The sequence below is a fragment of the Hypanus sabinus genome, chromosome 17 (genome assembly GCF_030144855.1).
Source record: "Hypanus sabinus isolate sHypSab1 chromosome 17, sHypSab1.hap1, whole genome shotgun sequence".
NCBI classification, from domain to species: domain Eukaryota; kingdom Metazoa; phylum Chordata; class Chondrichthyes; order Myliobatiformes; family Dasyatidae; genus Hypanus; species Hypanus sabinus.
In genome coordinates this window covers 43,154,000-43,174,131 of record NC_082722.1, presented here as the reverse complement: position 1 = coordinate 43,174,131, position 20,132 = coordinate 43,154,000, and positions in this window count along the sequence as shown.

The following is a 20,132-nucleotide window of genomic DNA, read 5'->3' as shown; positions in this document are numbered from 1 at the left end:
TGCAAACAGATAAAGTTTAAAGGAGGGATCTCACTGACACCTATCAACTATTTAAAGGCCACGAGACAGTGGATGTAAAGAGGATATTTCCTACAATGGAGGTGTCCAGACCCAAGTGCACAGTCTCAGCATAGAAGAATATCCCTTCAAAAAGATGAGGAGGAATTTCTCTATCTAAAGGGTGGTGAACCTGGAAAATTCATTGCCACAGAAAACTGTGGAGACCAAATCACTGGCTGTATTTTAAGTGGACTTTGATAGATAAATAGATACTTTATTGATTCCAAAGGAAATTACAGTGTCACAGTAGCATTACAAGTGCACAGATGTGCAAATATACAATATTAGAAGAGAAGTGATGTGTGAGGTCAGGACCACTGGATGGTAATCATTCAAGACTTTTGGTTGACCCTTCTTGGGAACTGGGACCACACATAGGTTCTTGATTAGTAAGGGCATTAAAGATTACTGGAAGAGGGCAGGAGAATGGGGTTGAGGGGGTTATTAAATCAGCCATAATAGAATGGCTGAGTAGTCTCGATGCGCTTAAAGATCTAATTCTGCTGCCGTGTCTTATGTTCTTGATAACTAATCAAGGTAGGTATATGGACAGGAAAGGAGTGGAGGGTTATGGGCTGAGTGCGGGTAGGTGGGACTAGGTGAGATTAAGGGTTCGGCATGGACTAGGAGGGCCAAGATGTGATTGTTATATGGTTATATGGTTAATGAGAGACAAACTGAGAATGAGTGTGGGAACATGTATAGGATCAAGACCTTCCACCAATTAGCTTTTTTAAAAATCAAGTCAATCCTTTACCCTGCCTAGCTTAAATCAGCAATGCATGGAACTCTGGCATTATCAAGGATATGAAGATGGACAGACCTTTTCTCATAGTATGACTGTAAAATGATGTAAAGGAATCCTTAGCATAACTCCTGCCCAGATGTTGTGTTGCAGATGTCTGATACTGGAAATGAAAACATGACATATGTGGATGATGAGGATTTTCTAGCCAGTTTTCTACTTCTTCCCTCAACCTCTCCTGCTGCAGAGAAAACATTTCTAGTGTCTCCAACTTCTCATTATAGCAATGCCCTCTCTTCCAGGCAGTCCCCTGAAAAACCTCTTCTACACCCTCTCCATAGCATCCACATCCTTCCTGTAATGAGGTGACCAGAAATGAATGCAATCCTCCAGATGTAGCCTAACTGTAATTACATAAATCTGCAATCCAGAATCAGAATCAGGTTTATTATCACCGGCATGTGTCGGGAAATTGGTTAACTTATTTCTTCCGGGGCACCCCGAGTGGCAACTCGTGATAACAGAACTTTCAATGGATATGAACAGATTTCACAATACAGCTTCATGACTCTTGAACTGAAAGTTTCAAATAATAAAGGCAAGCATGCAATATACTTTCTTTACCACCCTATCAACCTGTGCATCCATTTTCAAGAAGCTTAGACTTGGACATGAGTCAAAACTGACCTCTGTGGTGCTGGCAGAAGCCCACTAGTCACAGATGTCCATCAATCAAACATTACCCCTCCATGTACTATGGGTAAATCAATTCTGAATCCAAACTGTTAAGTCTCCATGGATCCCAAGCATCATCAATCTTCTGGATGACCCTACAATCTCTGCCATCCTACTTATCAAACACTTTAAAATAGATAACAACCCACTGTTCTATCTTCATCAATTACTTTCATCATCTCCTTTAAAAAGCTCAGTAAAAGTTAGAAAAACCTTCTTCAGATTTTATACAAAAGGGAATGACAACTTCCTGGAACTAATCGATAGTCATGGCTTCATGTACAAACAGAGAACATTCTATAGATGAGAATGGGGTCTATCTGTATTCTATGGTTTATCTGAAAAGATTGGCTCAAAGGCCCTCAGTCTTGATGCTGCATAAATGTTTTGGACAGCATGTTATTAAATATAGTCTGGTTCCCTTGAAAAGTATCCTCCAAAATGAAACATCAACTAGCCAATTTCTTTCTGAAGTGCGGAACAAATCTGCACACTGGTACTCTGGTAGAACTTTTGATGGAGAAGGTCAAAAACATAATTGATCCTTGTACAGCCACATTTGGCTTCCAGAGTTGAGTAAAAAAAATATGCATATGACTCTAATCAGAAGGGATGCAGCTTCAAGCAAATTGAGCACAGTTGTGTTTTTAATCCATGTTGCAACCTAGCTCACGGTTGGGTGCTAAAAATGGAAGCAGATATGTACAATACTATGAGATAGTTAGTTCAAAAAGATGAAACAATCTGTTCTTCATGTAAATAATATATGATTGTTAGTTTTGGATAGTGAACCACTTGGTTATGAAGTTGTAGTCAAGTTGAATCCTATAATGACTTAAGCTACTGAATCCAAGCAAGTCTGACAAAATAGTGGAAATTCTTTGGGTTTCAAATCTGGAGGTTAAAATATCCAATTTGACACTGCAGTGTGCGAGAAAGATTAGAAAAATCTGTTCAGGCCTAGACTTATCGATGTTCACTTAATGTGTATATTAATAAGTCACTTATCCCTTCCTATTGTTGCTCTTTAACAAAAAGTAGAGAGCTATATGTTGTTGTTAAGACTATGCTCAGAGTACTGTGTACAGCTTTCATCACTCTTTTATCAGAAAGACATTGTCAGACTGGTGAGGCTACAGAAGAGAATTACGAGGATGCTGCCTGGACTAGATGGGCAGAGCTACAGGGAGAATTAGCCACACTGGTTCTTCATTCCTTACAGCTTGGGAGAATGAGAAGAGACTTCATAGAAGTTTATAAAATCAGGAGAGATATGCTCAAAAAATTTCCCTGGAACTGAGGAGTCCAAAACTAGAGGCACAAATCAGATAAGAGAGAGAAATGTAAAAGAGACTCAAGAGGTAACCTCTTTACACAGAAGGCAGTGAGTACCTGGAATGAGCTGCCACCTCCTAGTATCTCCTTATGTGTCTGGTTGTCAAAGTTTGGTTGATAAAACTCTTATGAAGTCTTTGGTATATTCTACTACTGTAACAGTTCCATAAAAGTACAGTTAAAACAAGGGACCAAAATTTACATTAATTACATTTTAGTGACTTTTAAACAGTGTTCTGGGTCACCCTAACAGCACTGTTGAGCTTCTTGATATAACATGGGAAATTGTATTAATGTGTTGCACATTTTGACTCTTCTTAGTATATTGTCCAGCAGCTGTGATCTCTTAAAGGTATGTGCCACAATATGAGAAAAAAATTGTCCAATCATGAATGGCGAATGCTTCATTGATGGAAGAGAGGTGGAAGAGGTCTATCAGAGGGACCTGCTCAGATAGCTGAAGAACAATGTCAGTAGGTGCTGCAGCCAACTGCCCTTGACAGGAGATTGCTAGACCATTAAAGTAATCTTTGAATGCCTGTACTTTAGGGAAGCCTGCAACGCAGATAAATATCTGTGCCCTCACTAGCCATCTCTGGCTAATGAAGGGATAATAGTGGAAATATTCCACCTTCCAGGTCGGAGTTCAGGCACCTCTTTAATGATGGTGCTGACACACCAGGAAAGTTAATGCGACTCCAGCCTTGACCTGTGACTCTGAGCACCCCTGATACAACTATGAGGCTATGTTCAGCATTGGTGGAGACAGTTCAAATGTTATTTCTTCAATAGCCTGGTTTCAGAAAATATTGAATTTCTAAAACTTGGCTATTCAATGCATAAATAGGAAATCTCATTTTGCTGACCTGTGAGATCTCAGGCCATTGACATATTTTTTGAATTTTGCACTAACAATGATGTCATCACACCAGAGAATGATGCTGGAGCATAGAAAAAAATGCCAAAAAGAAATTATGGATACTAATACTCAATATGAGCATAAAACCGCTCCAATTTGAGTTAAACTGATTTTCAACTGCAATGTATATGTTTTGATGTTCTGTGAATTAAGTTATAGCAGGTGTTTATTGAGAAATAAACTGAAAGTCTAGAAATTAGTTTTGCCTCAAGGGCATGAAGAGCACCAGAATTAGAATCTCCATCTCCTGCTGGCACATTGCACTGCGCTGAAATCTCTTTGGCTGCCTATACAAATATCTGTTTCTTTTATAGCCACTTCAAGAGGATTTGACACAGACTTGCTACTGCATTGAACAATCTCATATTAAAATTCTTCCCTAATGGAAAAATAAAAGTCAGTAAAGTTGTACACTAATTCATGCACAATACACATTGCTCTAACATTCAAAAGTATTTACTGCAAACATCTTGGTATGTGTAATTGCTCACAAACTCTGAGCTGCTGCACAGGACACTACTGATAAAACAAGAACTAATGAAAAGTACATAAGAAATGAATTTTTTGAAATAGAATTCAGTAACAGTGTGAGCATGCTATTCATACCATCAGAAGAGTGTTAGTCTGTCTGCTCATTTAAAAAACATGAAAGTAAATATTGCCAGACTTTTCATCATCCTGTATGCACCGAACAAAGGTTATAAAATATTGGATTAATCATTTTGAAAAGCCTGGGCTAACAATCTAGAGAACACGGGTTCACAGAAATCTTCTAATAGCTAAAATTCAGCTATCATCAAAAGTGATTGTGACGTTGATTTTGGTGGTCAAAATTCTCACTGGAGGTAAGTAAGAGACCCTTAGTAAAATGCAAGCAAGGATCACACCACCTCTTTTAGACCACAATGTGATTTATTTCCTGTATGTGTGTTACTATGGCCTTGCATTGTTGCTTGTCCACCAACTACAAATGCACAAGACATAATTCAGTAGTTCAATGTCCAAAAGAATTATCAGTGGCTCTCAATAGACCTGTATATAGATTAAAGCAAAAGCTTTGCTAACTCATGGTGTTCATTTTTCACCATAAATAACTTGAAAATATTTATTGCTGCTATCCAGTTGATCAATTCAAGGACAGCTGACTTTGCTGGAGTTCCTGTCTGACAGCAGGTCACAAAGGCAGACACAATATGTAAACTAATATGACTGGGAAAGATGGAAAACAGAGGTTGTGTGCACACAAAGCTTACATTCAGTTACCAGATATTTGTTGTTGGAGTCAAAGTCACAGGAGACATAAAAATTTTGATTGCTTCCAGTTTACCATAAGATATTGACATCAATCTGACAGCCACACTTGTACTGAACAGGTGAGTCAACAGGTGAGTTCCCATATCAAAAACTTGAATGAGCTTTCTGCTAAAATAAGGAAGCATCAGGGATCAAATTAACCTGTAATTCCCCCATGTTTTGCTCCGAACTCACTCAAATGACTGAATGACTTTCAGGAACTACAGGTATTTGCATTATGTAAATATGTGGCAGTTCAATACAATAGTAAGATTGTGTTAAATCTCCTGAAGTTGCCATGAAAGAAGAAAATATATTTTCACATTCACAGCTACAAGATGTAACAGGCAGGTACCATTGTAATTCAGGGAAAGTGACATAATTTTTCTATACTTAAATCACAACCCTAATGCCTCCACAACCAAGACAGTGCTTAAACTTTAGCTCCTGCAGATTGCTTCAGACACTAATATCACCATATCACCTACCTTGAGAGTATTAATGAAGAATTAATTCTCCACCATTCCATTGTTGAAGCTTACGGTAGGGATAACTGATGGCTCTTGAGAGATCAAAGTTACCCTCTGCAATTCTGAGTTCAGCACACTCATCAGCCAATTACAATGGAGGCCTGCATGACAACTTCCAAAAAATATTGCAGTGATCAATCTGCTCTTGATATTGCTTCACCAAACAATTAAAAGTCGCACAATTGTTTTACCAAACAATTAAAATTCACGCAACTGTTTGCAACAGTGCAATTCCAGCACCAACAGAATGTCTTGTATGTTTGCAACTGTGTGCTGTGTACCTATGTGCTTAATGTCCATTAAGTGGATTGTTTCCACAGAGAGCGGTACAAGATGACACCTTGTTCCCAGTGATGTTTGCCTACATGATTCTACCTTTCACTATCTGGTTTGACCAGCAGCTAACTCACTCATCTGTCCCCAAATGGACTGACATTTTCGCCAGTGTCAACTATGACACATTTTTCAGGCATCTAAAATCATATTTCTCCTCAGCTTATACCCGTATCTTCACTCTTTTCCTGTCTCATCCTGGGTGTTTTCAGACTCTGTATTAATTCATCTTTCTCTCTCTTTCTTTGAGTTCAATACCCTAATTTCTATAAGACCATAAGACATAGGAGCAGAATTAGACCATTTGGCCCATCGAGTCTGCTCTGCCATTCAATCACGGCTGATCCCTTTATTCCCTTTCCTCAACCCATTCTCCAGCCTTATCCCTGTAACATTGCTGCCGTGGCCAATCAAAAACCAATCAATCTCCGCCTTAAGTACACCCAGTGACCTGCTGCGTGTGGTAATAAATTCCACAAATTCACCATCCTCAGACTAAAGAAATTTCTCTGCATTTCTGATTTAAATGATCCCCCTCTGTCCTGAGGCAGTGCTCTCTTGTCCTAGACACCCCACCATGAGAAACATCTTTTCCACATCCACTCTGTCTCAGCCTTTCAACATTTGAAAGGTTTCAATGAGATCCCCCAATCATCCTTCTAAGTTCCCACGACTACAAGCTTAGAGCCATCAAACATTCCTCATGTGATAACCCTTTCATTCCCACAATCAACCTGGTGAACCTCCTCTGAACCCTGTCCAAAGCCAGCATATCTTTTCTCAGATAAGGAGGTCCAGAACTGTTCACAATTACTCAAGGTGAGGCCTCACTAGTGCTTTATAAAGCCTCAGCATCACATCCTTCTAGTCCTCTTGAAATGAATGCTGACAGTGCATTTGCATTCCTCACCACCAACTCAACCTGCAAGTTAACCTTTAGGGTGTTTTGCACAAGGACTCCCAAGACTCTTTGCATCTCAGATTTTTGGATTTTCTCCCCATTTAGAAAATATTCTGTACATTTATTTCTTCTATCAAAGTGCATGACCATGAATATTCCAACATCGTATTTTGTTTGCCATTTTCTTGCCCATTCGCCAAATCTGTCTAAGTTCTTTTGCAGCCTACCTGTTTCATCAACACTAACTGCCCCTCCACCAATCTTCCTATCATCCGCCAACTTGGTGACAAAGCCATTTATTCTATTATATAAATCATTGATATAGAGCATAAAAAGAAGTGTCCCAACACCAACCCCTTTGGAACACCACAAGTCACCAGCAGCCAACCAGAAAAGGATCCTTTAATTCCCTCTCACTGCCTTCTACCAATCATCCAATGCTTTAACCATGTTAGTAACTGTCCAGTAATACCATGAACTCTTAATATGGTAAGCAGCCTGTGGCACCTTGTCAAAGACCTTCTGAAAATCCAAATAGACAACATCCACTGCAACCCCTTTATCTATCCTACTTGTACTCTCCTCAAAGAATTCCAACAGGTTCACCAGGCAAGATTTTCCCTTAAGGAAACAATGCTTACTTTGTCTAGTCTTGTCCTGTGTCACCAAGTACTCCATAACCTCATCACTAACAATTGACTCTAATATCTTCCCAACCACTGAGGCCAGGCTAACTGGTCTATAATTTCTTTTCTGTTGCCTCCCTCCTGGTGGAGTGACATTTGCAACTTTCCAGTCTTCCAGAACCATGCCAGAGTTCAATGATTCTTCAAAGATCATTACTAATGCCTCCACAGTCTCTGCCACTGCCTCTTTCAGAACCCTAGGGTGCAGTTCATCTGGTCGGCTGACTTATGCACCTTTAGGTTTTTCAGCTTTTATAGCACGACCTCCTTTGTAATAGTAACTGCACTCACTTCTCTTCCTTCACACACTACAACCTCAGACACACTGCTAGCGTCTTCCACAGTGAAGACTGATGCAAAATACTCATTTAGTTTTATTTCTCCTGCCTCATTTTCTAGTGGTCCTATATCCACTCTCATTTCTGTTATTTGTTATATATGTTGAATGATTGATAAGTTCGTGGCCTAAGATAGAAGGAGTCAATTTTAGAAAACCTAGCACATCTATTTTTCAACATAGTCCCCTCCTACACTTACACACTTAGTCCAGTGGTTGTGGAGCATACGGATCTTGGACCTCCAGGAAGTGTCCACAGCAGGGGTGATTGATAAGTTTGTGACCTAAGGTAGAAGGAGATGTTAATACAGCTCTCATTACATGTACATGCAGTTCAACTCTTTGAGTGATTATGCAGAAGGTTTGAAATTAATAACTCATCAGGGGTGATTGATGAGTTTGTGGCCTACGGTAGAAGGAGATGAATTATTAACTTCAAACTTTCTGCATAAAAGCTTTTTCCATCCACCTTGATATTGTTTGCGAGCTTGCTTTCATTTTTCATCTTTTCCCTCCTAATGATTCTTTTAGTTGTTTTCTGTAGATGTTTAAAAGTTCTCAATCCTCTATCTTCCCACTAATTTTGCTTTGTTGTATGCTCTCTCTTTTGCTTTTATATTACCTTTGACTTCCCCTTGGCAGTCACAGTTGTACTATTTTGCCATTTGAGTATATCATTGTTTTTGGAATAAATCTATCCTGCACCTTCCTCATGTTTCCCTGAAACTCACACCATTGCCACTCTGCTGTCATCCCTGCCAGCATCTCTTTCCAATTTACTTTGGCCAACTTCTCTCTCACACCACTGTAATTTACTCCACTTTACTCCACGGAACTACTAAATTTCCTTTGTTAATATCTCTCTCTTTCTTTCCACTTGTCTTGCCACCTTACATGGACAAATGACTCCTGAATCTCAATCACAGATGTAACCATCTTTGATCACTTCCTTGAACCATTCTTCCTGTGGTGAACTACATATACCTGTCTGGACACGCCCACTGCTGACTGCTCCTGTGGCTCCTCCCACAGACCCCTGTATAAAGGCGATTGAGGCCTGAGCCCGGCCTCTCAGTCTCCAGGATGTAGTATGGTGGTCACTCACTGCTTGGTCCTTCTTCCAGTCAATAAAAGCTGATATCTCACCTTTACGTCTCAGCGTGAGTTATTGATGGTGCATCACTTCCTCAAACCTTCCTTTCCCTTCCAAATCTTCTATTTTCCTGGGTCTTTTTCTTCAGAACGCTTACCCTCTCACTCAAACCTACACTTTCAAAATACTCAAGAGTCTTCCCAGTCCTTGGTTCTTTAGTGGTTACAACATTTCTACCATTGCAGTTCTCCTGAAACACTCTGCCATCCATGCTGACATCCTAGCTCAGGCATGGGCAAACTACGGCCCGCGGGCCATATGCGGCCCGTTAAGCTTTTTAATCCGGCCCGCAGAACTTGATGAAATTATATTAATAAACCTTGTTAACATTTTTTCCCTGCAATTCTGGCGTTTTCCCAATAGATGACACACTCTATATACATTGACCTTTGTTGAGGTGCAGCGTATTACTCCACATTTGCGCTTTACTCTTTGTTCGCCTGTGTGAACAGGCGGTCAGCGTCATGAACATCAACAAAACCAGCCACAGATCCAAGTTAACTGACCAACACCTCAGATCCATCCTGAGAATCGCCACAACAAAACTAAATCCAGACTTTGATGCGCTGGCTAAAAAGGGAGACCAACAACACTGTTCCCACTGAAATTAAAAATAAGTTTCTTCATTGTGTTATGTAAAAAATGCATTTGAAAATATTTTTTTCCATAAGCCTTACATGTTACATGTCATTTCTGTTAAGTGATGGACATGAGTAGTGCGCAGGTGCACGTACGTTCTCAAAATAAAAAATGCGCTCCAGATCAAATAATGCGCTCCGCATACTGGCACGCTGTCACTGTTCTGTCCTTGTGCTGGTCGTTGTTGAGTTTTGGCACAGGGAACAATTGAATAAGAAGGAGCTGGACAAGTAGACCTGCATCTCCTACCATTTTTGAAATAAAGACAGTCAGGAGGAAAGTGATGATGATCATATCTTGAAGGATAACAGAATTTTCAGTGTTTTAAAATAATAACTGTTACTATTAAAAAAAGCTGTATTTTATTCATTTAATTTTCAGTGTTTTAGAAGTCATTTCAATAAATAGCTAAATACCATGGGACTTCAAAGACAGATATTTTGTTGTAATGCATTTGTTCATTTTCAATTGAAATTAAAGCACATGATTTCTACATATCCCATGATATTTTATTTTCTCTTATGAGGTGTATTACCAAAACACTCCGTCCATCTGCTCCTGGTCCGGCCCCCCTGTCAAATTTTAGAACCCTTTGTGGCCCACAAGTCAAAAAGTTTGCCCACCCCTGTCCTAGCTCATACTAATGCCAGAGGTCTCTCTACTCCCTTCCTTAAGTACTCAGGCTTGAACAGCTCTGTTGATAACTGATTTAATCATTCATCTTCAGATCTGGCTGTACTTATTAGGCCTCATTTTAATCTGCAAAATCTCTTCCATATTTTTGGATCGTTTTGGATTACAAAGAAAACCCAAGCATTCTTCCAAGCACGCAAATTGTTTTCTTAAATATTTTTCCTCTTACCCCTCCAGCCTCCCTACAAGGAGGTCACAGACTTCTTTGTTATTATATGATCTGCTGCCGTGGAGACTAACCTTCTTTGCCCTAGACCACTGGGGCAAATTTAGAATATGCTGCCAACTCTGGCTGCAAACTTCCTCCTGACTCCAGTTTCTCCTTCATCTGTCCACATACGAAAAGCTAATTCCCCAGCATGCTCTGCTCACCTATCACATTTTTATTTTGACCTCCACTGGCTCCCAGTTAAGCAATTCATCAATTTAAAATTTTCAGTTAATTTCAGAATCTGTTTGCAGTTTCAGCCCAACACCCCACCAGAATATCTCTCTCTCTTTAATTGGCCTTTTAAGCATTGAATCGAATTGAATGAATTGAATTGACTTTATTTCTTAAATCCTTCACATACATGAGGAGTAAAAATTTTTATGTTATATCTCCATCTGAATGTCCAATGTGCAAATTATAGTAATTTGTACAGTAAGCTATACAACAGATAGGTCAATATAGCTTAGAAATACAATGTGTCAGTGTGAATTAATCAGTCTGATGGCCTGGTGGAAGAAGCTGTCCCAGAGCCTGTTGGTCCTGGCTTTAATGCTGCGGTACTGTTTTCCAGATGGTAGCAGCTGGAGTAGTTTGTGGTTGGGTGACTCGGGTCTCCAATGATCCTTCGGGCCCTTTTTATGCATCTATCTCTGTAAATGACCTGAAGAGTGGGAAGTTCACATCCACAGATGCTCTGGGCTATCCGCACCATTCTGCGTTCGAGGGAATACAGTTCCCATACCAGGCAGTGATGCAACCAGTCAGGATGCACTCAATTGTGCCTCTGTGGAAAGTCCTTAGGATCCGGGCACTCATGCCTAACTTCTTCAACTGTCTGAGGTGAAAGAGGCGCTGTTGTGCGTTTTTCCTCACACATCTGGTATGTACAGACCAAATGAGATCCTCAGTGATGTGTATACTGAGGAAATTACAGCTGTTCACCCCCTCAACCCCAGATCCATTGATGTCAATAGGGGATAGCCTGTCTCCATTCCTCCATTGAGGGAGAGGTTGTTTTCATGACACCACCATCCCAGGGTGATGACTTCTTCTCTGGAGGCTGCCTCATTATTATTTGAGATAAAGCCAATCAATGTAGTATCATCTGCAAATTCAATTAGCAGATTGGAACTGTGAGTGGTGACACAGTCATGGGTATACAGAGAGTGAAGAAGGGGGCTTCGTACACTTGAATTTAATGAGTTCACCATAACCCCATCTGCCATACATATACAATAACAGTTAAAAAATAATTGTTGGAAATTTAAAATAACGTCAGAAAACATCATTGCAGCAGGTTTTACAACATCTGTGAAAGACATCTGTTATATTGTCTTTGACCTGGGTCATTAAACAGTTTTTCTCCTCCCACAGACGCTGCCGCTCCTGCTGCACTCTCAGCACTTTCTGTCACACATCCAAGTTTGCGAATGCTCAAAGCTGATTGCCAGTCTGGGTTGCAGCTAGGATGCTTCAGGAGATGCAGTACGACTGCGAAAAAGTTAGTACAGGGGTTCCCAACCTGAGGCCCACGGACGCTTTAATTAATAGCGTTGGTCTCTGACATAAAACAAGTTGGGAACCTCTGAGTTAGGACCTGGCAGATGAAATATAATGTAATAAAAAAATAGAAAAGAGAAATATTTCTAAATGGTGTGAGAGAAAGGTACCAGTGTTCTGACAGACCTGGATATACAATACTTGTATTTCATTCAATGAAAATCATCCAAAAGATGTAGAAAGTGATTAGGAAGAGCAATGCTTAGGATTGCAGTATTGGTGGAGGAACATAAACAGGATTGATATGAATCAGTGAATTCATCAATTCATATTAATGAATTCATCAAATTCATCAAAAGTTCTGAAAGAATATGCCATAATTATCAATGACTTACCAAGATCTGCATGGACAATTGTACACCTCCAAAATTATATCCAGTCTTCCCAAACCAGAAGCAATGGATGAATCATGAGATTTGCAATCTGCTGATAGCTGGCTCAGGTCTGGTGATAGAGAGACAGACGGAAGCTATTATGAGTGTGAAGGGAAAATACTTGATACAACTGGAGGCACATCTGAATGCCTGTCAGTGATGCGGAAGGGCTTGCTCACCGTCATCTCTTACAAGGTGAGAATGGATAACATAGATACCAATGATGCATCACCCCTTGTGCAGAAGAATAATAACCAACCTTTATGGGTCCCCAGAGCACCCAATGGCCCCGTGATTTTAGTCTTGGAGGCTGATGTCAGAACATCCATCAGGAGGGTGAACCATTGCAAGTCATCAAGCCCTGATGAGGATATGCTGAAAGCCTGCCCTGACCATCTGATTGAAATGTCTCAGAACACTCCAGCCATTCAGTTCTGTGGTTAGTGGCTCCCACTTGTTTCAAGATTTCAAGATGGCATCATGTGTACTGGTGCCCAAGAAGAGCAGGGTGACCTGCTTCAATAACAATCAATCGGCAGGGTACCAAAGATTTTTTCAGATGAATAGAGTAAAAGCGAGGTGAGAGTGAATATCAGACTGCTGGAAAATTAACCTGTAGAGGTAGTAATGCGGGCAAAGAAATGGCAGACAAAATGAGTAAGTATTTTGCATCAGTCTTCACTGTGGGACACTATGGTGGAAGTACCAGTGTCAAGGGAAGACAGTATGCCAGCATTTTGAGAATGTCAGGAGCTGAAGTGCATGTAGTTGCTATTATTAAGGAGAAGGTGCTTGGGGAGATGAAAGGTTTGAGGTAAGATTTGTCACCAGGACCAGATGGACTGCACCCAGGTCTAAGAGGTAGCTGAAGAGATTGCAGAGGCATTAGTAATGATCTTTCAAAAATCACTAGATTTTGGAATGGTTCTGGATGACTGGAACACTGCAAATGTCACTCCACTGTTTAAAAAAGGAGAGAGGCAAAAAAAAAGAAATTATACGCCAGTTAGCCTGACTTCAGTGGTTAGGAAGATGTTGGCATCCATTTCTAGGGATGAGATTTTGAGGTACATGCTAAAATAGGCTAAAGTCAGCATGGTTTCCTTAAGGGGAAATCTTGAGGCCTGACAAATCCACTGGAATACTTCGAGGAAATAACATGCAGGATATACAAAGGAGAGCCAGTGTTTGTTGCTTGCTTGGATTTTCAGAATGCCTTTGACACATGTGGCTGGTTAAGAAGATAAGAGTGCATGGTAATACAGGAAAGATCTTAGCATGAATAGAAGTTTGGCTGACTGGCAGGAGGCAAAGAGTGGGAATAAAGCGGGCCTTTTCTGGTTGGCTTCCAGTGGTGATTAGTGATGTTACACAGGGGTCAGAGCTGGACCACTTCTTTTCACATTATTTTTCAATGATTTGGATGACAGAATAGATGATATTGTGGCCAGGTTTGCAGATAATACAAGGATAAGTGGAGGGGCAGATAGAGTTGAGCAAGCAAAGAGTCTACAGAATGATTTAGACAGATTAGGAGAATAGGTGAAGAATTGGCATGTGGACTACAGTGTAGTGAAATGTATGGTCATCCACTTTGGTAAAAGGAAAAAGGGCATAGACAATTTTCTAAATGGGGAGCAAATTCAGAAAGCCGAATTGCAAGGGGACTTGGATGTCCTCAAGTAAGATTCTCGAAAGGTTAACTTGCGGGTTGAGTCAGTGGTAAGAAAGACAAATGCAATGTTAGCATTCATTTCAGGAGGACTAGAATATCAAAGCAAGGACATAATTCTGAGGATCTATAAAACATGGTTAGACCACATTTGGAGTATTGTGAGCAGTTCTGGGTCCCTTATCTAATCAAGGATGTGCTGGCAGTGGAGAGGGTTCAGAGAAGGTTATGGGAATTATCTCGGGAATGGAAGGGTTAACTTACGAGGAATGTTTGATATCTTTGGGTCAGTACACACTGAAGTTCATTTGGATGTGGGAATGATCTCATTTAAAACTTTCAAATATAGAAAGGCCTGGATGGAGTGAACATGGAGAGATATTTTCCTATAGTGGGGGCATCTAGGACCAAAAAGCACAGACTCAAAATATAAGTATGTCCCTTTAGGACAAAAATGAGGAAGAATTTCTTCAGCCATAAGGTGGTGAATCTGTGGAATCCAATGCCACAGATGGCTGTGGAAGTTATATTTAAAGTGGAGGTTGATAGATTCTTGATTAGTAAGGGCGTCAAAGGTTACAGGAAGAAATCAGGAGATAACAGATCAGCCATGATGGAATGGTGGTACAGACCCGATAGCCCAAAGGGCCTAATTCTGCTCCTTTGTCTTATGGTAACACTTACATCCATCACAACAGAGTGCTTTGAGAAGGTGGTTATGGCTCAAACCGTCCTATCTCAGCACAGAGTTGAACCCACTTCAGATCACTCATTACCACAATGGACACTATGTCATTGTCTCTCCACTCTGCTCTGACCCAACTGGGCACCTGGAATACGTAAGTCAGGCTGTTTTTCATTGACTACAACTTGGCATTCAACTCTGTCAACCGCTCAAAACTTATTGTCAAGCCTGGGCCTCTGTTCTTCCCTCTGTAAATGCCTCCCTGACTTTCTTACTGGGAGACCACAACCCATATGGAACAAAAGCCTTCTCTCACCCAGCCTGTCCATCTCCACAGGTATACTTCAACACTGCATTCTTAGCATTGTTCTACTCTCTCTGTACCTATCTGTTATTAGCAGAATCACAGATGGTGATGAGGAGGCATACATGACTGAGAAAGGTCATCTTGTTCAGTTGTGTCATAATAACAATTTTGTTCTCAAAATCAACAAAGCCAAGGAAAAGATTGTGGACTTTAGGAAGGGGAAGCCAGATGAACATACATCATTGAAAGGTCTGCGGTGAAAAGTGTGCCTGGCAGTATCTCACTGAATCTATCCTCGGCCCTGCACGTGACTGTGACCATGAAGAAGTCCAGCATCTCCACTTCCTTTCAAGTTTAAGGAGACTTGGCATGCCATTGAAGGCTCTGGCAAATTTCTGTAGATGTATAGTGGAAAACATTCTGACTGGTTGCGTCATGGCAGGTATGGAAACTCCAAAGAAGAGCAATGCAAGCAGCTACAGAGAATGATGGACTCAGCCAATTCTAGCAAAAGTACAGCTCTCCCTACCACTGCGGACATCTACAAGAGGCAAAGTTTCAGAAAGATGACATCAATCATTACAGAGTCCCCATCTGAGCCATGCCCTCTTCACATTGCTGGTAGACGATCTGAAGACACACACCTCTTGAAATTATCTAAGGAAACCTTCATTCTACCTTGGACTATATTTCCCTCAATTTGTACTAATGTTTCATGTTTATTTTTGTTCATTTTGATGTGTAAGTATGCATCATTTGTGGTAAATTTGTGTAATTTGTGTAAGAAATAAATTTCATTATTTAATGCACTGTTGCAACAATATTTTAATTTTCAAGGCATTTATACCCTGAGTATGTATCCCCATGACAGCAAATTTAAACTTGATATGAGTATATGAATAAAGGCATTTTACTGAAATTGGAGAGGCCTAGTGTTACCACACCTATATGCAACAAAGATTCTCCAGTCTGATTCTGGAAATGCTAGAATAATTCAGAGAGGAGACATTAAACAGGCTGAACCTTTACTCCTTTGAGCTTAGAGTAATGACAAAATAAATCTCATTGAAACTTGAAATATTCTTCAGGGGCTTTATAAGGTGGATACAGGGATAATATTTTCCCTAGCCAAGGTAACTAGAACATATTTCACAGTCGAGAGTTATGTAGTCTGTCATTCATGACTGAGATAAGAAGGCATTTCTTAACCCAGAGGGTGGTGAATCTATGCTGTGGATATTCGATCACTGAATATATTCAGCACAGAGGTTGATAGATTTTGTGTGTTAGGGGAATCAAAGAGTATGTAGTTAATACAAAAGAGTGAAAGCTGTGAAAAGAAACAGCCATGATTTATCGATTGACAGAATAGATGTGAAGGAAACTACAGTGACTCCTACCTTTATTTCTTATGTTTGAGTCCTTGTTAAAAGTTCCTCTCATTGTTTCAGGGCAATAACTGAAGAGCAGTAATGTGAAAATCAAAGCTGGTTTTAGTGAATCCTATTGTCTCTGTGTATGTGATTGTTGAATTAGAGACCAATTTGAAATAATTATGAAATTCATAATTGTAAAACATTTGTAGATGGCCCTCTCAGCTTTCCTGGATTCCTAAGCATTGATTTATTCCTTACTCAGCTATTAACGGGAAGTTCAAGCACCATCTATAAATTTGCTGATGATACAACCGTTGTTGGTAGAATCCAGCGTGGTTTCCTGAAAGGAAGATCCTGCCTGACAAACCTGCTGCAATTCTTTGAGGAAATTACAAGCAAGGTAGACAAAGGAGATGCAGTAGACGTGGTGGACATGGACTTTCAGAAGGCCTTTGACAAGGTTCTGTACATGAGGCTGCTTAGCAAAGTAAGAGCCAATGGAATTACAGGGAAGTTACCAACGTGGGCGGAGCATTGGCTGGTCAGCAGAAAATAGAGAGTGGGAATAAAGGGATCCCATTCTGGCTGGCTGCCGGTTACCAGTGGAGTTCCACAGGGGTCGGTGTTGAGACCGTTACTTTTTACGATGAATGTCAATGATTTCGACTATGGTATTAAGGGATTTGTGGCTAAATTTGCCAATGTTACAAAGATAGGTGGAGGACTAGGTAGTGTTGAGGAAACAGAGAGCCTGCAGAGAGACTTAAATAGTTTAGGAGAATGGGCAAAGAAGTGGCAAATGAATTACAATACTGGAAAGTGTAAGGTCATGCACTTTGGTGGAAGAAATAAACAGGTAGACTATATTTAGATGGAGAGAGAATTCAAAATGCAGAGATCCAAAGAGACTTGGGAGTCTTTGTGCAAGATATCTTAGAGGTTAACCTGCAGGTTGTGAAGAAGATGAATGCAATGTTGGCATTCAATTCAGGAGGTTTAGAATATAAGAGCAGGGATGTGATGTTGAGCCTCTATAAGGCACTCATGAGACCACACTTGGAACATTGTGTGCAACTTTGAGCTCCTTATTTTAGAAAGGATATACTGACATTAGGGAGGGTTCAGAGAAGATTCACAAGAATGATTCTGGGAATGAAAGGGCTACCGTATTGGGAACATCTGGCAGCTCTTCGGCTGTATTCCTTGGAGTTCAGAAAAATGAGGGGGATCTCATAGAAACATTCCAAATGTTAAAAGGCCTTGTTTGGAAAAAGTTATTTCCCAGGGTAGGGGTTTCTAGAACAAGAGCTCACGACTCCAGGATTGAAGGACGTCCTTTTAGAACAGAGATGGGGAGAAATTACTTTAGTCAGAGGGTGGTGAATCTATGGAATTTGTTGCCACGAGCAGCTCTGGAGGCCAAGTCATTGAGTGTATTTAAAGCAGAGATGGAGTGAGGATAACTGGATGAAGTGGATCAGCCATGATTGAAAGGCGGAACAGAGTCGATAGTCTGAATGGCCTACTTCTGCTCCTATATCTTATGGTCTTATGGTCTAATCTCAGATGGAGATGAGGGGGCATACAGGAGTTAGATATGCCAATTAGTGGAGTGGTACCACAGCAACAGCCAGGCACTCAATATCAGTAAGACAAAGAGCTGATTGTGAACTTCAGGAAGGGTAAGAGGAAGGAGCACATACCAGACCTCATAGACAGATCAGAAGTGGAGAGAGTGAGCAGTTTCAAGTTCCTGTGTGTCAAGATTTCTGAAGATCTAACCTCATCCCAACGTACCAATATAGTTATAAAGAACGCAAGATAGCAGCTATACTTTATTAGGAGTTTGAAGAGATTTGGAAATGTCAACATATACACTCAAAAACCTCTATAGTTGTACCGTGGAGAGCATTCTGACAGGCTGCATCACTATCTGGTATGGAAGGGCTACTGTACAGGAGCTAAAGAAGCAGCAGAAGGTTGTAAATCAAGTCAGCATCATCTTGGGTACTAGTTTACAAAGTACCCAGGACATCTTTAGGGAGTGGTGTCTCAGAAAGCCAACTTCCATTATTAAGGACCTCCAGCACCTATGGCATGCCCTTTTCTCACTGTTACCATCAGGTAGGAGGTACAGAAGCCTGAAGGCAGATACTCAGTGATACAGGAACAGTTTCTTCCCCTCTGCCATCAGATTCCTAAATGGACATTGAATCTTTTCACTATCTCAGATTTTTTTAATATACAGCATTTCTGTTTTTGCATGATTTTTAAAATCTATTCAATATATGTATACCATAATTGATTTACTTATTCATTGTTATTATTTTTATTATTATTTATTTTCTCTCTGCTAGATTATGTATTGCATTGAACTGCTGCTGCTAAGTTAACAAATTTCATGTCACATGCCAGTGATAATAAACCTGATTCTGATTCTGATCTGAATACATTTCTTCCATACATGGTTAATTGACTGCAAGAAGTAATTGCTTATTGAAATGCTTACTTTGGTATGTTACTACAGGTATTAGAAGGTAAGTCAAATTTATAAGCAGGTCCCAAGGGTGTAATAGGTATTGATAATTAATTTATCAAACAGTGGCTTTAGAAGCCCCAGATAAATGAGATCTAATTTCTTCACAGAACCTGTGGTTGAAATATAGTGAGACCAATAAAGTGATTTAGAGATACAATATGTATAACTTCACATCTGCTGAAAGTGTGTGGTGACCCACTTATTTTCACAAGGTGTTGTTTCATCTTCCGGAGTGAATGCACCTTTCCCTTGGTAGAAAGTATCAAGTTATATATAGAAACAGAGGCATATATACTGTGAAATATTATCATTTACCATTCACAATTCACAACCACAGTACATTTCAGCAGAGGGGCTAGGGAGGATTCTGTGCAATGGATGGCATGTTTAAACAGGATGAACATGTCAGGTATATTCTGAGTGAGCTATGCTTTTGACCCAAGAATGTCAACTTTTCACTTCATTTACCCATAGCTACATGTCAGAAATGCGTCAGGCTGGATTTTTCATTCTTCTTTCAGTAGTAGAATAGTCTGGAACTATCATGACATTTACATGGCATGTAACACTGAATGTATGGGCAAGTATCAGTGATAACCCGCAACCTTAAAGTGCACTTAAATCATCATCTCTAACTTTACTGCTAGCGCTTGCAAAAGTAACTCTATTACAAACACTATGCGCAACTGCAATTTTTAAGTAATATATCAAGTCATCATCATACAATCTCTACAATTGCTCACTTGCTCACCAAGGTAACCATTCAAAAGCTGCTGGATGAAAACTTTAGTCTAACTGATTGACTGGAAGAAGGAACAAACAGTTAGTGACCACCATACTACATCCTGGAGACTGAGAGGCCGGGCTCAGGCCTTGATTGCCTTTATACAGGGGTCTGTGGGAGGAGCCACAGGAGCAGTCAGCAGGGGGTGTGTCCAGACAGGTATATGTAGTTCACCACACTAACAGAGGAGACAAAGAACAGGGAGTCAGGAAACAGTCTTCATTATCACTGTCCTAGATGACATGAAATGTATTGTGTTGCAGCA